At 46.3% G+C, this 23,116-nt stretch overlaps 1 long non-coding RNA gene across 2 annotated transcripts in view; it reads left to right on the top strand.

Moving 5' to 3' along the window:
• The window catches only part of LOC114588416 (uncharacterized), a 54,553-nt gene that overhangs the window by 15,314 nt on the left and 16,123 nt on the right, over positions 1-23,116 (top strand). Inside the window, exon 1 of one of the 2 annotated variants that reach the window (XR_003704463.2) lies at positions 423-982. The exons of the other annotated variant lie outside the window; for it this stretch is intronic. This is a non-coding gene — a long non-coding RNA (uncharacterized LOC114588416). Of the gene's footprint in view, positions 1-422; positions 983-23,116 lie in introns of those variants that run through there. 2 annotated transcript variants of the gene reach the window in all.

Here is a 23,116-nt window from a genome sequence, read left to right as displayed (position 1 = left end):
ATTCTTCTGCCCCTTTGGTTATACAGATTGGGCGCCCACCTTTTAAATTAAGGTTTCTTGGCTAGCGGGGCAGGGGCAGGATTGGGCATGACGTGAGCTCCTGGAAAGGTTGCCGGTGTTGTCATTTTCCAACCAAGACACCCAACTCTGAATCCCAGCTACTCCCAGGGTCAAACTGGGGTTGCCGCTTCCACGCTCAGCCCCAAACCACGAGCCAGGGTGCAGGATATTTTGAGCCGGATCCAGCAAGGACATCTCTTTATAAACCACCCAACTGGGCTGTTTTTCACCCATTGGACGCCAACCCTTTGGAATAACGTTTCCCGCTTTTAACTGGGACCCGACTTTGAGAAAGGGAGCGTGTGGGGGGTCAGGCATTGTGTGAGCGCAGGGCGGGTTGTTGGTTTTGCATATAAAAAAAAAAATTAAACCAGACATCTACCTCAGAGGCAGCCTCATGCAAACTTGTTCATCTGTGTCTGAATAGGCACCCCTAAATGACATTCGCATCATCTGGTGGCTTTGGAGGACGACCCCTGACCCTGTCTGGCTCTCCCGCATAGAAAGGCTGTCGTCTTCTCCCCCTGTCTGGCCATTGTCCCTCCATTTCCATATTGCTCCCCCACCCCTCTTTTTCCCATGCTGTCGCTCTCAGAGGTTCACCCCCGCCCAACCCCTTCCCATCTTCTTCTCCCGCCCCAACCCGAGCCGGTTTTTAAAAATCAATCAAGTTTAGAGAAGAGAAGGAGACTCCTCACATTCGGAGAGGCTGGAGGAGCCGGACACTTATATGCTGAAAGGATTTTTATTTTGCAGGGCGGGGGGGGGGGAGAGTCTGTTTTGAGTTTTCTCTCCCCATCCAAAATCTCTCTTTTTGACACCCCCCCTTTACCACACACTTTGGGAACGCAGAAATGGCAAAACGTGGCGATTTAGGCGGAACCGTCAACTTTGGACAGCAAGAGACAGGGCAGGAGACTGAGTGAGTAGCAAACTTTTGCAGAAATGGAAATGGGCTCTCTCTTGTGGGCAGTGTTCTGACGTTTTTGGGGAATAGGTTTTGCACAGGGTGAAATCCAGAGCCTCAAATCCAGATAGAAAGTAGCAGGAGGAAATAATCCATTTTAATTGTCCTAAGTGAGTCATGGCCACTAATTTCAATGGGTCTACTTCGGAGTAGGATTGGCTACAATTGACTTGCCTTTTGTTAAAGCTGTAGGATTTTAAATTTTTTTTAATAAGGACCAGTAGGAATAGGCAAATCGGTCCATTTCACTCTTTCTTGTTTCCCCAGTCTTTAGCTTAGTTCTTTACATTTTCACAGCAGTTTGTGATTTGTATTTTTATTAAGGAGGAAAAGTTCTCATGAAATGTCATTGCTGAATCTTTCCTAAAACGCTAATTTCTTGTTTTCACAAATATCATGCATTTTATCCACACTATGCAAGTGTGTGTGTGTGTGTGTGTGTGTGTGTGTGTGTGTGTATATATACGCGCATGACTTGGCTGGAGAACTGGCTTGTAAAATTCAGAAAAGTGCAAATTTTGACAGGGAGCTGTTTTCTGGTTTCCATATATTTTTCAAAACTGGGAATTCGCTTTTGTTTCTGATGTTTTTGATCTGTTTTATGTTTGTTTTATGGTTCTCTTTTGTAGGCTATCTTGAAAATCTAGATTAATAAAAAAAAATGAAATGAAATTGCGAATTTTGTAGGTTCACCTTCTGAGGTGAGGCCAGCTAAATAGCTACCCTGTCCAGAGAGAGAGAAGAGGTTATATTATATCCTCTTCTTTTACAAATTTAATTGAGGACACCCTTGTAACACTTTTGACCTGGTTGGAGGGCTCTTCCAAGATTCATTTTGCCATTTCATACATTGGCAGAGGCTATGCTAGATGCTTTGTTAATATTTATCCATCCATCCATCTGTCCAATCCTTCCTCCCAAAGTAACTTGAGAACAACTCACTTTGGAAGATCCTTAAAGAGTTAGGGAGGTCTTGCATCAATTAGGCCAAAGATGCATTTGTGGGGCTGAAAGTATCCCATACCTGCAAATCTTAATCAGCTGTTCAAGATGAACCGGTTGCTAGCGTGCGAAACAGATTGCTGTGTTAATATTTGTGTGCGCATGTTGCTGTTGTTGCTTCAAATAAAATAAAAAATTCTTCCTCCTCTTACCTCCAGGCTTTGGGTTGGGTAGCCAAGCTGAGTTAGGCACTTTGCGATGAACTGATCCAATTGAGTTGTGGATGATGATTTCGCCGGGCAAAATCCTCGGATAGACCTCTTTGCTTCTAGGGACTCTGTTTTGGAAACCTGCAAATGAAATTTCAGAGGTGGCATTTACCCAAGGGTGGGGTCGGGGGCAGTGAAGAGGGGGGAAGGCCCCCTAATAATAATAATAATAATAATAATAATAATAATAATAATAATAAATTAGGAACTTGGGTTTGATCAAAATAGGGACAAACGAAGCGATTTGCTGGTAGTGCTGGTTGTAAGCATTTGCAAAGGGACAGAGCAGACACGTAGAGAGAGAAATGTGTTGAAATCCTGGGAAGCTGTGCAATGGTTTGGTTTTCTTTTACCATCCAGAGATTTCCACGAACTGGAGTGGAGGCTGAGGATAATAACAAAATAATCAGAATAATTATCAGCACCGTAGGCAGGGGGAGGCGGAGAATTATGGCCGGTCCCTTTAAGATGCACAGACCATGTCTTCCTCCCCCTGGGTTTGTGACTCAGCAACTGCAGAGCCAGTAACTTTGGGAGGGGAGAGATTTTTTGCACACAGGGTTACTCTAGAGGCAGGTGCAACTGGGGTCTCAGTGGGATATGCTTGGGCCTGGACTGGGGTTGGCAGGGTATATATATTGTTATCGTGGGAGCAGTCTGCAAGAGGCGGCAGGTCTCCAAAGCCACATATTTGTGGGGGTGTAAAAGGGGGTATTCCTTGAGGGCAAGCCGCTTTGGGTGTCTGTCCCAGCGGCAGTTTGGACGGCAGAGTTATTTTTGGATGCCTTTGCCATATTTCAGGTTATTGTTTCACTGCACTTAAAGCCCAGCTTTGTCTTCAAGGAGTTCAAGGTGGCCTGCGTGCTCTCCCCCTCCTCACACAACAACCCTGCGAAGCAGACTAGGTTGAGAGGCAGTGGCTGCCCCCCCCCCACAAGGTCGCACCCAGTGAGCTTCACAGCTGAGTGGGGCTTCGAACGCTGGCCTCCCATGTCCTTACCCGATGCTCTAACCACTACACCAGGGATATATGTATTTCTGGACACATTGTGTTGCGAAATTCTGGACACACTGGGAAATTCAGGTAAGGGGCAAAGTTTCGAAAAATGGCTCCTGTCTTGTGTCCAAAAACACGCATCAGGTAGCTCAGAATGTAAGCGTGAACTAGATCGGATTTCTCCCTCTCCCCCTTGGTCTAAATACATAGATGTTTGGGCAAGGCCTACCCAACAGGGCTGGTTTTTCTCTTTGGTTATCTAGCTGTATGAGTATATATGATGTCATAAAGCTAGAAAACCGAATGTACAAACCCACCCACTACTCGACGGGGCACCCCAGCTTTTGCAAATGTCTCCCCACGTCTACATCTTCCGGCAAAGGGTCCTGTGAATTGTTGCAGGGGTTGGGGGTGCAGGCGACCCCTTTCACATTACTGTGGGATGTACAGGGAGAGTTTTCTCTTAGGCGGGCAGTTAAAATCTTACTTGCTGAAAGAGAAGGATGGACTTGAACTAGAAGGCTGGGGGTAAATATAAATGAATAAAAGGGAATGGGGCTTCTCTGAGGGCCTCTGGCTGGCTTTCAACAGGGGTGGGATTTTATTAGGAAGAACATCCTGGCGGTAAGAGCTTTTGGACGGCGGATCAGGGTCCCTCAAATGGTCTTCTATCATTGATGCTTTAGCTGAGATTCCTGCATTGCAGGGGGTTGGACTAGATAATATAATAACAGAACTGTAAGGTACCATGAGGGTAATAATAATAATAATAATAATAATAATTTTAAAAAATCCACCCATCTAACTGGGTTGCCCAGCCACTATGGGCGGCTTCCAACAGATATAAAAACACAATAAAACCTCAAACATTGAAAACTTCCTTACAGGGCTGCCTAAAGACATCTTCTAAAAGTCATACAGTGGTACCTCGGTTTACAAACTTAATCCATTCTGGAAGTCCGTTCTTAAACCGAAACAGTCCTTAAACCAAGGTACACATTCCCTAATGAGGCCTCCTGCCACCAGTGCCCTTCCAACTTTTGGATTCCATTCTTAGACCAAGGTAAAGTTCGCAAACTGGGACACTACTTCCGGTTTTGTGGAGTTCATAAACCAAATTGTTCATAAATAGGGCTGTTCTTAAACCGAGGTACAACTGTAGTTTTTTATCTCCTTGACATCTGGTGGGAGAGTGTTCCACAGGGCGGGTGCCACTACTGAGAAGGCCCCCTGCCTGGTTCCCTGTATCCTCACTTCTCGCAGTGAGGGAACCGCCAGAAGGCCCTCGGACCTGGACCTGGATGGTGCGGGTGGAGACGCTTCTTCAGGTTTCAGGGCCAAGGCAGTTTAGGGCTTTCAAGGTCAGCATCAACACTTTGAATTGTGCTCAGAAACATACTGGGAGCCAATGCAGATCTTTTAGGACAAGTGTTATATGGTACCAGCAGCTGCTCCCAGCCACCAGTCTGACTGCCTCATTCTGGAATAGTTGTAGTTTCCGAGTCACATTCAAAGGCAGCCCCATGTAGAGCGCATGGCAGTAGTCCAAGCGGGAGATAACCAGGCCATGCACCAATCTGGCGAGACAGTGGAAGCAGGGTTGGAAGGGGTCCTGAGGGTCATCTAGCCCAACCCCCTGCAATACAGGAATCTTTTGCCCAGTGTGGGGCTTGAACCCATGACCCTGAGATTAAGAGAAAAGGGGGTGCGGGAGAGTTCATGAAAAGGAGAGAGGCCCCCCCCCCTGAGATTAAGTGTCCTGCTCTACTGCCTGAGCCATCTCAGTTGCATTAGTCATTCCTCTGCCCCACCCCTTCCCCACTCCCAAGGCTGCAATTCTGTGAAATTATGTGTGTGTGTGTTTACCTGGAAAAGCAGTTGATCATGACAGCAGTCTACAGTGCAGCTGGGCTACAGGTCAGTGGTAGAGCACTTGCTTGGCATGTAGAAGGTCCCAGGTCCCATCTGTCATGGATGCTTTAGTTGAGGTTCCTGCGTTGCCGGGGAGGGGTGGACTGAATGACCCTCGGGGTCCCTTCCAGCTCTACAGTTTGGGATTCTATGGTTCAGTCTTCAGTCCTCTGCCCCGGCTGCAACAAAACATGTCTCTCCTGCGTCGGTCTCTACAGCCACAGCAAGCACTGCAACCTTCCAACAGCTCGACCTCAGCCCCAAAGGTGCACTCTCTTGCAGTCCTGTGCTGCCAGCTGTGGCAGAGTCCGAATGCAAGGTCCAGCCCTAAGGTCAGGAGTATCTCAGTTCACGTAGTCAGGCGATCTGGGGGTCAAGAAAGCCGAGGGCCCAAGGTCACAAGAAGCAGCAAAGTCTGGCCAGAAACAACAAACTTTTGTTTCCAGTAACTGACTGAGGCTGGAAATTCTGCTTGAGAAAGCTGGAGTCAGCTGGTTCACATCAGGAGCAAGAAGGCTGATGAGCAACAGGTGGAGTCACCTCACCTTCTGCTCCTTCAGGCTGCTGCTCAGCAGGTGAAGCCGACTTCTGGCCCAGGACACACTCCTCTGTTGTCTCCCAAGAGAGATGGATGCCAGCAGCAGCAGCAGAAATAATAACCATAGAATTGCAGAAGATTTGTTTTTTTAGGTGCCTAATTTATCCAGATTACTGCTAATTATTCCTGCAGGGGGTTGGACTGGATGACCTTTGGGGTGCCTTGCATTTCTACATTTCTAGGATTCCAGTTATGGGATGGATCACCAAGGAGAGCTTATGCCAGGCTTCAAAATCTCGCTCTCCCTGGCTGCAAGGTATCATTTGGCTTGGCCCAGACACTTTCAAGCCTTTCTTCTTAAAAACTGAGAGCTAGAACTTTCTTTCTTTTGAAACAATGAAGCTTTTCTTTCCTTTTAAACTACTACAGAATCAAAGCATACTCAGTGCCCTGATTACAAAACTAATAATTTATTATTACCGCTATTATTTTTCATAGAATCGTAGAATCATGGAATTGTAGAGTTGGAAGGGACCCTGAGGGTCATCTAGCCCAACCCCCTGCAAGGCAGGAATGTGTCCTTAGTTTCAGATCATGCCTCTCACTCGCCTGGAGGGGGTGGAGAGGGCTGCCCTCTGTGTTTGTAGAAACCAGCGTAGTGTTCAAAGGTAACAAATGACTTTTAGTGCTCCAGCGACTTTGACCTCCCTGTTCATATGCTGAGTGCATCCCTCAGACCAAAAATGATTCCCCACCTTTAAATATCTGTGTTGCCCCAACAATTTGACAGCTTCCTCCAACCCTCATACAGCTTCGCCATTTTACTTGGGCAACATCTTCCTGGGGACTTTCTGCAAAGGTAGTTAAATAACAATTTCCTGGTTTGTGGCAGGTGGCAGAAGGTGGGAGGGAGAACTCTTCCCCCCACCCCCACAGAGGCGCAAGCCAATGAGTCAGAAAGAACATCTTAAAATAGGCTCCACTTTAAGGTCTCGTCTTCCAAATGCCATTAATTTTCTGGAGATTACAGACCTTCTCCGTATCCTAGCATCAGAAACTATTCCAGGGAAGGGAACAACAGTCAATTGTAAAAAGCAACCCCAAACTGAAAAGGAAAAATCTTCCAGGCTGATCTGTAAAATGAGAATTGTTTGTTTGTTTGTTTGTTTGTTTGTTTGTTTGTTTGTTTTGCAAATTAAAAGCCTCTTTCACTAGAGTTGGAAGTGACCCTGAGGGTTGTCTAGTCCAACCCCCTGTAGTTGCTTTGGGGTATGTCATGGCCTTTAAGTGCATGTTGACTATGCATCAAATGTATGGCGTCAACTGTGGAATCATAGCACCATACAATTGTGGGGTTGGAAGGGGTCCTCAAGGTCTACTAGTCTAACCCTATGCAATGCAAGAATCTCCACTAGATCGTACCCAACCTCTCCTAAAGAACCTCCAGGGTTTGCAAAGCTGTGTGAAGCCATCTGTGTAGTAATGTCAAGGCGTTTCCCCCTACGAAGTGGGTTTTAAGAGTGTTGATTCCCAAATTTTATTCCAAGGCCCTGTGACCTTTTGAATAAAAACGTTATCCACAGACACACTTCGTTCCAGCTGCTCTGATCTAGACCCAACACACACAAACCCCCGGGACCCACTCTCTGCAAATCCTGACAGCGAGAAGACCACCTGCCCATCGGAGAGGAGGCAACACAATGGATCTGTCTGGAGTCTGAATTGTGGGGAGAGAGGCTGTTTTATGATCTGCGTAGTTCACGGAGAATAGAAAACAGCTAGTTGGGCCATCTCTCTCTTCCCTCAGCCTCCATGGCCTCACCTCACTCTGCTAAATCATCTGGCCCTAGATTTATATTTTTAAAAGGTCAACTATAGTGTCAACACATACACACACACACACACACACACACACACGGAGGAGAGGGCTATCAATGGCCATTATTATTATTATTATTATTATTATTATTATTATTATTACCCCGCACTTCGCAGTTCAAAAACCGGGCTCAGTGCAGCTAACAACAAATTTAAAACACTTACCATAATTATAAAAGCAGCATAAAATACAGTATAAAAACATGAATAACAATAAAATTCAAAAACCAGTTAGATAATCCCCTTGGCTAGCTGGCTGAATTGGTCCTATTTGGGCCAGCGAGGAGCCCAGGGGAGAATTAGCTGTGGGATCCCAGAGCGGGTAATCTTCATAAAAGTGGAGGGAGGGAAGGGAAGGGAAATAGAAGATCAGGCTGAATTCAAATTAAAGGCCAGGTGGAATAGCTCTGTCTTACAGGCCTGGCAGAAGGAGGTTAAATCCTGCAGGGCCCTGGTCTCAGGGGACAGAGAATTCCACCAGGTCGGAGCCACCACTGAGAAGGCCCTGGTCCTGGTGGAGGATAGTCTGACTTCCTTGGGGCCCGGGACCTCTAAACTATGGTTATTCATGGACCTTAAGGTCCATTGGGGGGCAGACCAGGAGAGGCGGTCCTGTAAATACGAGGATCCTAAGCCACAAAGGGCTTTAAAGGTCGAGACCAGCACCTTGAACCTGACCCTGTACTCCACTGGGAGCCAGTGCAACTGGTAAAGCACTGGGTGAATATGCTCCCCGTCTTACCCCACCCATCTGACTGGGTTGCCCCAGCCACTCTGGGCAGCTTCCAACACATATAACCAACACCCTTCAAACATGTATAAAAACATAATAAAACATTAAACATTATAAACCTCCCCATCCAGGGCTGCCTTCCGATATCTTCTAAAGGTTGTCTCGTTACTTATCTCCTTGCCTCAGGGGTTGCATAACTCCAGACCCTCCCACATTTCTTGGATGAAAATAGGGACGTCCTAAGGAAAAGTGGGACATTCTGGGATCAAATCAGAAACCTGTAAATCCAGGACTGTCCCTGGAAAATGGAGACACTTGGAGGATCTGTGAATAGCAGTTGCTGGAAACCACAGGAGAGGAGGGTGTCGCTCATGCCTTGCTTTTAGGATTGGGGCCCTTGGCCAGCCCCCAGGAGAACAGGATGCTGGACTGAGCCAGCAGGACAATTCTGACGGCCTTATGACTCATATGTTAGCTTGGTGGAAACTCCATGTCCAAGTAGAGTCTATCTTTGAATGCCAGTCCTGCTAGTGGGATTTACTTAGTTATCCCTCTTTTTTTGCCAGATCATTTTTATTTTTATTTTCCAAATATTTACCAAATCATTCAAACAAATTTAATACGAATTTCCCCCCCAAAATTTCCTGCATTCCGTTCTTGATGCTTCCAAAGTTCTCTCTTGTTGCTGCATTATTTCCCTAGTTATTTCTAATTCACATTCCATTCCTTACAATTAACCTTATATTACAATAGGTTTTTTTGTGTTTTTAAACTTATCCTTAGCCATTAGCTATCTACTTTCCAATTCCTGCATGTACAATATTTTAACATTTGCAATATCTGTAAGTGAGGTTAATCAACAAATTATCAGTCCATGATAATAATTATCATTTCTAAGTTAAGTTCCTTTCCTTCATTCTGCGTGTATGAAAATCTAATAGTTGACATTCACTAGATGTTTTCCCTTTTCTTCTTATAATAGTCCGCTCTCTCAAAAAAAACTTCCTGTCCACTGTGCTTTAATTTCCAGACCATGGATCCCCTCAATTATTTAGCTATCCTTAGGAACATTGGAAGCTGGCACATGCTGTTTGGTGTTGCCCACACTGGCTGGCAGCAGCACTCCATGATTTCAGACAGGCCACTCTCCCAGTCTTGCCTGGAGATGCTGCAAGAGATTCGAACCCAAGACCTCCTGCATGCAGAGCAGGCACTCTCCCAGAGCTCCTTGGCCCTTTCCATCCTCTCCCACCAACAACCTTGTGAGGTAAGTTAAGCTGAGAGATATAGTGACTGCCCCCAAGGTCCCCCAGTGAGATTGGTGGCTGAGTGGCAGATTCGAACTCGGGTTTCTCCCAAGTCCTAGTCATAGTTGCAGTGTGTGGGGAGGGGGAGGCACATCACTGCATGTATCCAACAAAGTTCTACTCAAGGTAGACACGTTAAAGTTACCGGACCCAAGTTTCCAATGGGCCACCTCTGAGCAGGACTATAGTAAGAAAAACAAGAGGAGATTTCCTTGTTCGTTTATTTCATTTAAGAATCATAATGACTGCACTCCTGTTCAATAATTTCACACACACAAAATATTTTAAAAACTGCATTATGTGTAAAAACAATTTTAAGAACAGAAAAACCCTAATTGCAATTACATACAAAACATTTTTTAAAAAAGCAGGTTGTGTATAAAATCCATTTTCTAATGGTTAGCTTTTTATCACTATGTTTATATATACGGTATATTTTTTTAAAAAAAACTATTGTGTTACATACTGTAGTGTTAACAGGTTTATATTTTAAAATCAAGATTCAACTTTTTATATATACAGTGGTACCTCAGTTTTGGAACGTAATCTGTTCTGGAAGACCGTCTGAGTTCTGAAATGTTTGAAAACCAATGTGCGAAGGGCGGTCTGCATATTCAATAGAGAATTTTTTTAAAAAAAACACCTCAGCAGAAGCCCTTTACTTCCGAGGCATGCTCAAAAACAGAAGCATTTACTTCCGGGGTTTTGGCATTTGAAAACCGAAACATTTGACTTCCGAAACGTTCAAAAACCGAGGTACCACTGTATAGATTACTGTATTTTTATGCACCCACCAGTCTTGAGATATCTCTGTCTATCTATCTATCTATCTATCTATCTATCTATCTATCTATCTATCATCTATCTATCTATCATCATCTATCTATCTATCTATCTATATCTATCTATCATCTATCATCTATCATCTATCTATCTATCTATCTATCTATCTATCTATCATCTATCATCTATCATCTATCATCTATCATCTATCATCTATCATCTATCTATCTATCTATCTATCTATCTATCTATCTATCTATCTATCTATCTATCTTTCTCCTACCCTCCAACATTTCTCAGATGGGACACCCTATTCTACATCAGGAAGCTTCTCCTGCACATGTAGACCTCGTGGGCACATCAGCATTGGTCACCTTGAGCCAACTCCAACCTCTCCGCGGAACCTGCCTCACAGGGTTGTTGTGAAGGAAAAATGTGCGAAGGAAGAGATTGTGTGCAACACCTTCCATAGATAAATGGCAGGAAATAGGATATAGGATTTGAGCCGCCTTGAGTCCCTGTCAGGGGAAAAAACAGTATATAATAATAATAATAATAATAATAATAATAATAATAATAATAATAATAGAAGAAGAAGAAGAAGAAACTGAGAATGATCGGGAACACGCTAGACAGAAAATCCTATTAAACTCAGTGGGACTTAGTTCTGAGCGAAAATGCTTAGGATCGCAGTGTAAAGCAGCCCAGTCTTGAACAAGTTACCTGGGAGTAAGCTCTGCTGAATACAATGGGGCTTACTTCTGAGTAGACAGGGCAAGGCTCCATTTGCATTAAAGGAATCAACACTCCCCACATTTCCTAAGATATGGCTGACTGCGGAAGCATTGCAATTACAGTGGTACCTTGGTTCTCAAACTTAATCCGTTTCGGAAGTCTGTTCCAAAACCAAAGCGTTCCAGAACCAAGGAGCACTTTCCTATAGAAAGTAATGCAAAATGGATTAATCCATTCCAGACTTTTAAAAACAACCCCCAAAACAGCCATTTAACATGAATTTTACTATCTAACAAGACCATTGATCTGTAAAATGAAAGCAATAAACAATGTACTGCAGTCATACAATCAGTAGCTGAACTGGGTTCCACACAGTCACAAAAACAAAACAAAACAAAACAAGCCGCAAAAACAAAGATGCAAAATAAATAGTATAAACAGACAGACCTCAGTGTAAAACTCAAAATGGAAGCGTAACACTCAAAACGGAGCACGTTCGGCTTCCGAAAAATGTTCCCAAAACAGAACACTTACTTCCAGGTTTGCAGTGTTTGGGTTCCAAGTTGTTTGAGTGCCAAGGTACCACTGTAAAGAATTTTAAATGGATTGGTGACATTTTCTTCCAAAAATATAAGAAAGGCTTCGTATGTCAGCTTCACCGTTTCCTTCATTTGGCACAGGGATTTCATTTTCTGTAGAAACTGGACTCTGTTTCTGCACCTACACACAAACCACTCTTAATTGTTTTCTTTTAAATGGAGGAAAAGGGAAACCGGGAAATTCCGGGATCAAATCAGAAACCAGGATGGCTTCTGTAATTCCGGGACTATCCCTGGAAAATTGGGGCACTTGGAGGTTCTGCTCTCTGTCTATCTATCTTCCCCCCTGCATTTCATAGAATGATAGAATTGTGGAGCTGGAAAGACCCCAGGGGTCATCCAGTCCAACCCCAGGAAGGAAGGAATATTTGCCCTGTTCCGGAGTGAGTGGCAATGGGCCTGACCTGAGCTTTCCCTGCGCAGAAGGAGTACTGGCTGACTGGGGTGGAGGAGAAGTAACAGAAAACAGAGAGGGCGGGGGATGCAGTGGAGTAGCCTGCCAGAGGGCAGGGGCTGGCTGGCCGGCAGGAGGGCCCAACATTTTGCGGAAGCCTCTCTTTTGTTGCTATGTTCTTGGCACACTGCAGTGAGGGATGACCCCAATGAGAGGGATGAGTCTGCCAAGGACTCGGAAATAGCTCAGTTGGCACTTGAAAAGGCAGTGGGGGGGTCATTTGGCATTTTGCTGGGTCCATTTTCCTATGTCCTTTGGAGGCTTGCTTTGTCACCAGCTTCCTCCGTGCCACAATGGAGGGCCGCCCGTGCCCGCTCTCCCGGTGCCAAGATGAGGCAGCTGGATCGGAGGCCATTTCTGTTCAGTTTTGACTCCACCAGTCACTGAATGGGCTTGCCTGGCTTGGGCGGATATTGAGAGTCGAGTTCAGATCTGCCAGTCCAAGTTCTTTTTTAAACTTCTTTGTTCAGGGGCTAAACAGTCTCCCGGTTTGCGAAGTGGGGCACTTTCAGGAAAAAGTCTTCGAAGGCAGGCGGGGGGGGGGGGGCGCAGCCTAAACAGAGAAAGGCTTGTATAAGCATGAATGGTGTTGGGCGAGAGAGGGGGAATTCATTATCCTTAGAATAAATTTAGGTGCAGGAAAAGGGACCCCCACAAAAAAGTAGAAAAATGATCAAGGGGACGGAGCGACTCCCCAATGAGGGAAGCTTGCAAAGTTTGGGGGCTTTCTTAAGTTTGGAGAAAAGGCTAGTTTAAGGGAGGGTATAAAATGGTGTGTGGAATGGAGAAAGTGGATTGAGAGAAGATTTCCTCATGCATTCATATAACACCACAACTTGTAGGCATCTGTGAATTGGTCTCACCTATTATTATTATTCCAATTTATATACCATCCTTGATCAGAAGATCCCAGGGCAGTGTACAACATTAAAAACACATTACAGAACATCAATGATAAAAACATAAGGAAAACATAAGAAAAAGCAAACTGACAGACAGTCTAATATAAAATTGTCATCATAATAACTGTCCTCTACAGTCGGTGGCCGTCACTAAATCTTGTGGGAGCAAATTCTGTGTTTTTACTTTGCACTGTGTGAGGAAGTCCTTCCTTCTGTTGGTTCTGAAACTACCAGCGTAATTTCTTTTGCGAAAATATCAGGCTTGCAGCTTAAAAGGACATGGCACACGAGGAAAGGAGGAAGAGCTGGGAGGAAGAAACAGCAAGCTCAAACTATTCTGTGATTTTGTGTCATTCCATTTTAAAGCTGCCTGATTTAGAGGTCATTACTGGCAGTCCTTGAGGAGCTGCAGCAACTCCCCGATGAGAAAAAAAAGTGGCAATGTCTGGGGCTATTAAATTAGGGGGAAGGCATGTTTCAGATGAGAAATGACTGAGCTGTATAAAATTATGAGTGGCAGGGAGAAAGAGGATAAAGAAAATATTTTCTCCCTCTCTCATATAACACCAGATCTCCTAGAACAGAATCATAGAATCATGTGCTGATATATTTCCTCACCTTTATATGCAAAGTTTCTACCTGCAGGGAGTGAAAGAAAGCAGTTACTATTTAATTTATATTTACCTTTTTTTCTATAAAAAGCATGCAATGGATAAAGTTTTCTGATCTCACGACGCCCTTGATTAAAGCAACAACATTTCATATTGCAGTACAGAGGAACAGCGGTCCTCTGCCTCCAGGAGCCTACAATCTGGAGAAAGAAAGATAACTTTTCTTTTTAGCAGAGTGGGATGTTAACAGAGTGAGTGGAGAGAAAGACCCTGCAGGGAACAGGAATGATAATGAGACCTGGAGGGGAAGGGGGATAAAAGAGAGTGATGGACTGCCTCTGAAACTGGAGGCTCAACGTAGCCATCTTGGCTGCATCAAATCATGGACTCGTCTTGGTTTCAGCAGCGGCCAGCCCTCGAGGGGAATAATAATAATAATAATAATAATAATAATAATAATAATAATAATAATAATAATAATAGTAATTTATTATTTATACCCCGCCCATCTGGCTGGGCTTCCCCAGCCACTCTGGGCGGCTTCCAAAAAAAAAATTAAAATACTGTAATACATCAAACATTAAAAGCTTCCCTAAACAGGGCTGCCTTCAGATGTCTTCTAAAAGTCTGGTAGTTGTTATTCTCTTTGACATCTGGTGGGAGGGTGTTCCACAGGGAGGGTGCCACTACCGAGAAGCCCATGCAATCAGGGCCACAGGGCAGCGAGGCCTCTTGTGGCATTTATCCCCAGGGAGCTGCTGCTTTGAGGTAGACTATGCCTGTGTGTGGATGTTCCCTTAATATCCTGACTTAACAGCAGGTCCATAGGCCTGTCTTGTCTTGGGAGAATGTCCCTAATCTTTCTCCTTAAAGTGATGTGGCTGCTACTGCGTCTTGATGGGAGTGGAGCTTCTGCTCCTGGTTATTTCTTCTGAGATGTCCTGATGATGACAATTTTGCAATTGCTAGACAGGCTCCCTTTGGAAGACAGGGACGTAATTGGCTGCCGTATACCAAATCCGGACATAAGAAGCTTCCATCTCAACTTGGGTGTTTTCTTTTCTTTTCCCTGCGATGGTTCTTCCCTTTAAAATAAAGCAAGATGCTGCTCCTCATGACTCCGGTTTAAACAGGAGTTCAGGAAGTCGCTTTACCCAGAGTTGGACCATTGGGAGCTGAAGACTGTCCAGGCTGAGAAGCACCTGTGGCTCTCTGCATCTTGCTTGATTCTGCTTCCATTGTCCCTGACCATTGGTCATGCTGGCTACTGGGTGTTGTGAACCAAAGCTCCTCAGGGGCTTTGTACCAAACTGTGAAATGAACATTCTTCCACACCACCACCCAAAAATCAGAAGCCTTAATTAACATGGTTGTAGTTATGGGCTTCAGGACGGGCACTCTGCACATGCCCTAGAAATGAACAAGCAGAAGCCTTGTTATTTTCCATCCATGTATGCAATACTAAACGATGTGTACTAGAATGACGTTGGGCTATTTTAAATCATTTTGGCTGTGCGCATTATTTCATGTAGCTTTTATTGAGACGAGCAACTCATTCAGAACCATGAGGCCTAGCAGTTAGCTTTCCTCTTTTCAGGGATTATCGCAGCTGTGCAGCATCAAGCCTGGGTTGAAATCCCCAGCAGGACCGGGGGAACCTCCCTGTCTGAAACCCTGGCGAGTCTCTGCCAGTCAGTGCAGAAAATACGGAGATTGAGAGACGGTTGATTCCTGCATTGCAGTGGGTTGGACTAGATGACCCTGGGATCCCTTCCAACTCTACAGTTCTATGATTCTGTGCAGCAGCCAAGCTGGGTTTTCCCAAGGAAACAGATTGCTTCTCAGAGGATGGAGCGAGGCATTGAATGCTAAAGAGCTAAGTAGAGCTTCCATGTTCAGGGGCAGTCTACCACCAAATGCCAGGCATGTAGTCCTGTCCTGGCAGAGCCCCTGTTTCACATGCAGGTTCAATCCCTGAGGGCACCTCCTGGTAAGGACTGGGAGAGTCCCCTGCCTGGCTCAGCTTCCTATTGAGATCAGATTTCCAGGTCCCCTGGCTTCACATTCAGAACTGAGGGTCAGAGGTCAGTCTTGCATTGCCATGGGTTGGGCTAGATGATCCATTGGGGTCCCGTCCAACACCACAATTCTAGGATGCTATGCAGTCGTGGCATTGCCACATTCTGTACAGTATCTTGATGGACAGGAGACAAGCCACACTCTCAAATTTCTGTTGTGGCCTGCCTCTTTCTGTACGATGCTTTGGGGTGGACTTTGGCTAAGGAGTTGGACAACTTCTAAATAAAGTTCTTGCACACTTTTGTTCTGGGTCCCCTCACCTCCTTACAAAGTGGGGGGTGGGGGGAGAGTGCCGCTACAACAGGAACCGATCCTCCTTGCTTTCCTCAACTCATTCCTGTCTCTGCTCATTCTTCTCAGAATGATAACGGACTTAGGGTGCACTGCCATCCCTTGGGTTGTAAAAGCCAACCCCATTTTTTTCTTATAAGAGATTACTTTCTTTTTTAAAAAGGCTCTAGTCCTCATGCCTGCAGCAACAGGCTCAAAAACACGTGGGCAAATCTTATTGTGTTTTAATTTGTTCTTACTGTTTCTTGTTCGTGCACCAGCGAAGAACTGAGCCCAATCTCCTCGGAGACCGAAAGCAGTCTACTCTCAGCTGGCATTGAATCTCCAGGGATTGGGGCCAAGAGAGACATTCTTGATTCTTTTCAATGCACAGGCTCCTTCTGTACACTGGGTAAAAATAATAATAATAATAATAATAATAATAATAATAATAATAATACTTTATTATATGCACCCATCTGACTGGGTTGCCACTCTGGGCAGCTTCCAACAAAGTAAACACATTAAGCACAGTAAAACACCAAACACTGAAACCTTCCCCATACAGGGCTGCCGTCAGATATCTTCTAAAAGTCATATAGTTGTTTATCTCCTTGAAATCTGATGAGAGGGCATTCCACAGGGTGGGTGCCACCACCAAGAAGGCCCTCTGCCTGGTTCCCTCTAACTCACTTCTTGCAGTGAGGGAACCACCAGAAGACCCTCAGTGCTGGATCCCATTGCTGGATGATGGGGGTGGAGACGCTCCTTCAGGTTTCGAGGCCGAGGCTTTTTAGGGCTTTAAAGGTCAGCACCAGCTCAGAAACGTACTGGGAGCCAGTGAAGATCCTTTAAGACTGGAGTTATATGGTCCCAGTTCCCAGTCTAGCTGCCACATTCTGGATTAGTTGTAGTTTCTGAGTCACCTTCAAAGGTAGCCCCACGTAGAGCGCATTGCAGTATTCCAAGCGGGAGATAACCAGGGCACGGACCACTCTGGTGAGACAGTGAGGGTCTCAGATGGAGCTGGTAGGCAGTGGTGAGTCCAAAATGAACCCCAGGCTGCGCACCTGGTCCTTTAGGTCGCCCCACCTGCCTGCCCCCTGTCCCCCAGAAACAGCACTCCTTGGGATCCAGCCTCGATCCATTGACTGCCATCCCACCCAATATGCTCTAGACTGGAGGGAGCAAATTTTCCAGGTTCGGTACCTTCACTGCATCCTGACCCCACCGCCATATGGCCCTTCGGAAACCTCCAGCCCCCTTCCCCAATATCCCTCTGCGCGAACTTTCATCTTGACCTTGGCGGCAACCGAGCCAGACGCCGAAAGAGGGCTTTGGTGTGTCTCTGTGAGAGTCCACGGCCGAGTTTTATTTCTGGGCCACCGAGACACCTTTTTTGTTTCTCCCTGTTTTTCAGTATGGTTTTGGTGGGGGCGGGGGGGTGTTCCCCCTGCCTCCCCCCCCATCTTTTATCCCCGCAGCAACAAAGGGCGGTGGGGCAGTGGGGGGGGGGGGGACGGACGGCGAGGTGTGGTTTTTTTTAAGCAAATTGACGGTGAAATTAGTGTCAGGGCTGTCTCTGTGCACTAAACAAACGCCCCTCCAAATGGAGGACGCGGGTTGTGTATATATTAGCGTTGGGGGGGGGGTGTGACCCTGGCGGGGCCATTCGCCCGAGCGTGGGAAAATTGGACGAGCCCCTTTCACAGCTGTTCAGGCCTCCAATAGGCGAGGGGGCTGCACCCCCCCCTCCTCAGGCTGGCCTCCATTCAGTCTTTCAAGCGAGACACTCTTTTGACGACTCTTTCTCTCCTTCCCAGCAAACACAGGCCATTGTTTCCGCTGCAAGGGGGTCTGCCGTAAAGGGGAGGTGTGGGTGTCGTCCCCCCCCCCAGAAAACCTCCAGACGTCGCTCTGGGGGGTGGAGGGAAATGGGGGTTCAGGCAGGAGAATCGTAGAGTTGGCCTGTGCTAAGGGGGGGGGGTGGACTAGATGACCCCTGGGGAACCTTCCAACTCTGCAATTCTAAGCGGCTGAACCAAAATTTAATAATAAACAAAGCATGGATGGGCAAATCCTACATTTGCAACTTCTAAAGTTCTTGTGAAAGTTCACCATTGTTTCAGTGTGGATTTTCACAGGAACGTCAAATTGTGGAGTTGGGAGGGATCCCCGAGGGTCATCTATTCTAGACCAACCCCCTGCAATGGAGGAATCTTTGGCCCAATGTGGAGCTTGAACCCACGACCCTGAGATTAAGACAAGAGGGGGTGCAGGAGGGTTCATGAGAGAGAAAAGGAGAGGGCCACACCGTTTGGTGGAACTGCCTCCAGTGCACGGCTTTCCCCGTGAAGGATCCCAGGAACTGTAGTTCCAAGGGTGCCGGGAATTGTAGTTTTGTGCGGATATTGCTACACAAGCGGCGAGGGAATCCAGGAGGGTTCTGGGAGAGGGGGAATATCTGTGCCCAGGTGAGGGACAGGTGTTCTTCGTTCTCTCTCAGCCTAGCCTACCTCACAGGGTTGTTGCGAGGATAAAAAGGGGCAGGAGAACTCTGTGGACATTGCTTTGTGCTCCTTCCAGCAGAGGGGTCTGCAAACTGCGGTTTGTTGCCTTTGGAAGCTTTTGAGTTCAGAGAAACGGCAAGGCGACATGCTGAAAAATTAGATAACTGCATTGTGTGGAAGAAGTGGAAAGAGGAAAGTTCTCCCCCATCTCTCATAATGCCGCAACCTCTGGGCATCCCATGAAGCTGAAAGTTGGAAGATTCAGGACAGATAAAATAATGTCCATGCAGCACAGAGTTGACCTATGGAACTCACTCCCACAGGACCTTTGATATAATCCTGCAAGACAAGCCTTCAAGTTTATTCCATCAGCTAGCTTCAGAACTCTTTTTCAGTCCAGTCTTGCAATAGCCTTGCTGGCAATTGCTGTGCACAACCTCTTAACAGCGAACCTCCCCATTCAGGTGCAGTCTACTGGAAAGCAAGCAGCAGAGGAGTGGAGAGTAGTTCCCAGGTGACTCTCCACACAGCTCAGCTGCTTAGAGCATGGTGCTGATATTGCCAAGGTGGCAGGTTTAATCCCCGTAAGGGACAGCTGTATTGCAGGGGGTAGGACTAGATGATCCTCAGGGTCCCTTCCAACTCTATGATTCTATGAAGCGGCATATACCTCCTTGTGTTTGGTGTGTGTGTGTTTTCCAGGTGTGCTGCCTGACAAGAAGGAGGCGAACGCAGCACACAGGGTCATGCAGAGATGCGACAGCATCACCTCTGCACCTGGAGTAACTTGACTGTCCCAGTTTAGCTCAGCAGAGACATTTAATCCCTGTAAGGAAGCTGCCTGTTGGTGGGAAGAGACGGAGCAGAGACTCAAACAGGGGTGCAACCAGCAAGCTCCTCCGGGGGCAAGCAAGTCAACTCCCTCTCTGTGGGGGCTGCAGAAGAAGACTCCAGTTTGCATCTCACACCAATCTGGGAGGGGGAGACAGAATCGGGATTCAAGATGATTGGCGAACTGGGCTCAGGCTAGCAAAATGAATTTGAGTAGGAGCAAATGTCAGGTTCTGCACTTAGGCAGGAAGAACCAGATGCACAAATATGGGATGGGGGACACCTGGCTTGCTAGCAGCGCATGTGAAAAGGACCGAGGGGTCTTGGTGGACCACAAGCTGAACATGAGTCCACAGGGTGATGCAGCAGCAACAAAGGTGAATGCTACTCTAGGTTGCATCAACAGAAGTCAAGTGTCCTGGTCAAGGGAAGTAAAAGCACTGCTCTGTTCTGCCTTGGGCAGACCACTGAGTGCCACAATTTAGGAAGGATGCTGACAAGCTGGAAGGTGTACATACCCTACAGCATTTCTCGGATGAAAATAGAAATGTCCTAAGGAAAAGCGGGACATTCCGGGGTCAAATCACAAACCAGGACAGATTCTGTAAATCTGGGACTGTCCTTGGAAAATAGGGGCACTTGGAGGGTCTGCGATATATCATCTTGTAATAGTTTTCTTTTAAGCCATAATGTGCTGTGAAGATAACTCTTATAAATATTCATAGTTTGCTATGTCACTTGCAAGAGAGACAGTGTGGGGTAGTGGTTGGAGTGTCTTACTAAACCTGGGAGACCAGGGTTCAAATCCTCCACTTGGCCATGAAGCTCCCTGGGTGACCTTGTGGCCAGTTACTGCCACGCTGGCGCTCGGCTTCTCCTCCTGGTCCAGTCGTTCTGTTTCCAATTTATTATTTTTATTATTTTAAAAAATAATGCTTCCCCCGCTCTTCTCCCATTCCACCCGCCCCCCAAAATTGCAACCAATGTACATCAGCCACAACATAATTTTGCATCAGCACCCTGCTCCCAGATTCAGATGCAGTGGTTGTTAAACCCGTCATCCAGCGGCAAGAAGAGAAAAAGCTGGTACAAAAACTGAAGTTGACCTGTGTTTAAAAGAGGGGAAACTTAACAAAACATACTGGTTATTTCAATACGGCCTAACCGGAAGTGCCAACTCCTTTCTTGAGTGAGGCTCCTCTGCCTTTAACAGCAGTGCAAAAACGGAAAAATCAACAGGTGCATTTTATCATGGCGCTGCAATAACAGGCGCTGCACCTGTTGAATTTCTATGTGCAGCTATTAAATGTGCAAAACCCTCTTGGGAAGATGCTGGAGGAAACAGGAAACCGGAAACCAAGCCTGATGAGGGACGGTTGAAGGAGCTGGGGATGTTTAGCCTGGAAAAGAGTGAGAGGAGATAGGAGAGCCATCTCCAAATATCTCAAGGGCTGTCACATGGAATAGGGAGCTTGTTTTCTCCTGCTCTGGAGGGGAGGACTCGAACCCATGGCTTCAAGTTACAAGAAAGGAGATTCCGACTAAACACCAGGAAGAACTTTCTGACAGTGAGAGCTGTTCGACAGTGGAACACTCTCCCTCAGGAGCTTGTGACTCTCCTTCCTTGGAGGTTTCTAAGCAGCGGGTGGATGGCCCTCTGCCATGGATGCTTCAGCTGAGATTCCTGCATTGCAGGGGGTTGGACTAGATGACCCTTGGGGTCCCTTCCAACTCGACAACTCTATGATTCTATGAGTCTTGCTTATAGGAAAGGCGGTTGCAATCCTAGTGGTCTTATGAAATCCCCAAATCCATAAATCCTAGTGGGGTTACTTTCAGAGAAAGTAATACTTCTGAAGACCTGTTGTCGGGAAACACAGGTGGGGGCAGCTACTGTGCTCGGATCCAGTTTTAGGGGTTCCCACTGGGGCACAGTGAGGGCATCATGTTGAACATGTGGGCAGGATGGCGACTAAGATGAAAACGGGTCTGGAAACGGAGTCCTCTGGGGATAGCTTGAGGGAGGTGAGTGCTGTTGCAAGCTTAGACTGCATGATGCCTAGGTCCCTTCTCATTACTGGTGCCCTGGATCCAGCAAGGGTTAAATGCTTGGAGGATAATAGACAGGGCATTTGTAGAACTGGAAGGGACCCTAAGTGTCATCTAGTCCAACCCCCTGCAATGTAGGAACCGGAGGCTTAATCATTGGCTCCCAGTACGTTTCTGAGCACAATTCAAAGTGTTGGTGCTGACCTTGAAAGCCCTAAACAGCCTTGGCCCAGTATACCTGAAGAAGAGTCTCCACCCCCTTCGTTCAGCCCAGACACTGAGGTCCAGCGCTGAGGGCCTTCTGGCGGTTCCCTCCCTGCGAGAAGTGAGGATACAGGGAACCAGGCAGAGGGCCTTCTCGGTGGTGGCACCTGCCCTGTGGAATGCCCTTCCATCAGATGTCAAAGAGATAAACAACTACCTGACATCATTTAGAAGACATCTGAAGGCAGCCCTGTTCAGGGAAGTTTTTAAGGTGTGACATTTTAATGTATTTTTAATCTTTGTTGGAAGCTGCCCAGAGTGGGCGGGGTACAAATAATAAATTGTTGTTGTTGTTGTTGTTGTTGTTGTTGTTATTATTATTATTATTATTATTATTATTATTATTATTATTATTATTATCAGAGGCTGGGTGGCCACCTACCAGGGATTCTTCTCCTGAGATTCCTGCATTGCAGAGGGCTGGACTAGATGACACTTGGGGTCCCCTCCCAATGCTGCAATTCTATGACTCTGTGACTAGATGGGTCCCCGTCCGTTTGGTCCAGCCGGCTCTGCCGATGTCCTTCCATTTGGTTTCCAGCCAAATGGACTCCCCCGCTGCTTTTACAGACTCCCATCATTTAAACAGACTCTCTTTATTGGCCCTGGAACTGCGTTGCAAAAGGCAGCCTTTCTGCCAACACTGCAGGGCAGCTGATCAGGCCGTAAACTATTTGACCTCCATCAAAGAAGGGATCCTCTTCTCCCATTGGCCCAGCGCAGCAAGAAAGGGCTCTTCCACCCTTCCCTTTTCGCTGCCTTTTTAGGGACAGGTCTGTGTCCAAGCAATGTTTCCCTTTTAAAAAATTAACTTTTATTTATAAATTTTCCAATAGTTTTTTTTTTAAAAAAATCTATAAACCTTTTCCAATCCTCCTTGAAGGCTCTCTCATCTTGTTCTCTAGTTTTACTGGTTAAACTTGCTAGTTCAACGTACTCCATCATTTTCAACTGCCACGCCTCTGTCGTGGGTTCTGCATCTTCCCATCATTTTGGGGCATATAATATTCTCCTTTTTCTCCTGCCTCTTTCCCCAGGAAAACCCACAATTTAGCCCTGAATTGCAGCAAGCGGCAATGGGCTTTTCTGCACACTGACATTTGCTATGATTCAACACTGGAATGCAAGCTTTCCCAGAGAAAGAAAGGCTGGGGAACCCAGACATTTACCTAGGAAGCGTGTGGCAAAGCTAAAGGTGAATCCCCCAAAAACTGGAATTCTGAGGCATTTGCCACCCCCATCAGCAGAGGGAAAACATGGCCTGTGTGGCTAGTAGCCATCTGTGGCCTCCTCCAAAAATCCACCTAATCCTCTTCCAAAGCCATCCAGGTTGGTGGCCACCACATCTTGTGGCAAGGAGTCCCACAGTTCAGCTCTGCGCTGTGTGGAAAAGTCCTTTCTTTCATCTGTCATGAATCCTTCAGCAA

Source organism: Podarcis muralis, chromosome 18, assembly GCF_964188315.1.
Source record: "Podarcis muralis chromosome 18, rPodMur119.hap1.1, whole genome shotgun sequence".
Classification (NCBI taxonomy): domain Eukaryota; kingdom Metazoa; phylum Chordata; class Lepidosauria; order Squamata; family Lacertidae; genus Podarcis; species Podarcis muralis.
Note: the sequence above shows the minus strand (reverse complement) of the source record. Positions and strands in the feature narration are given on the sequence as shown.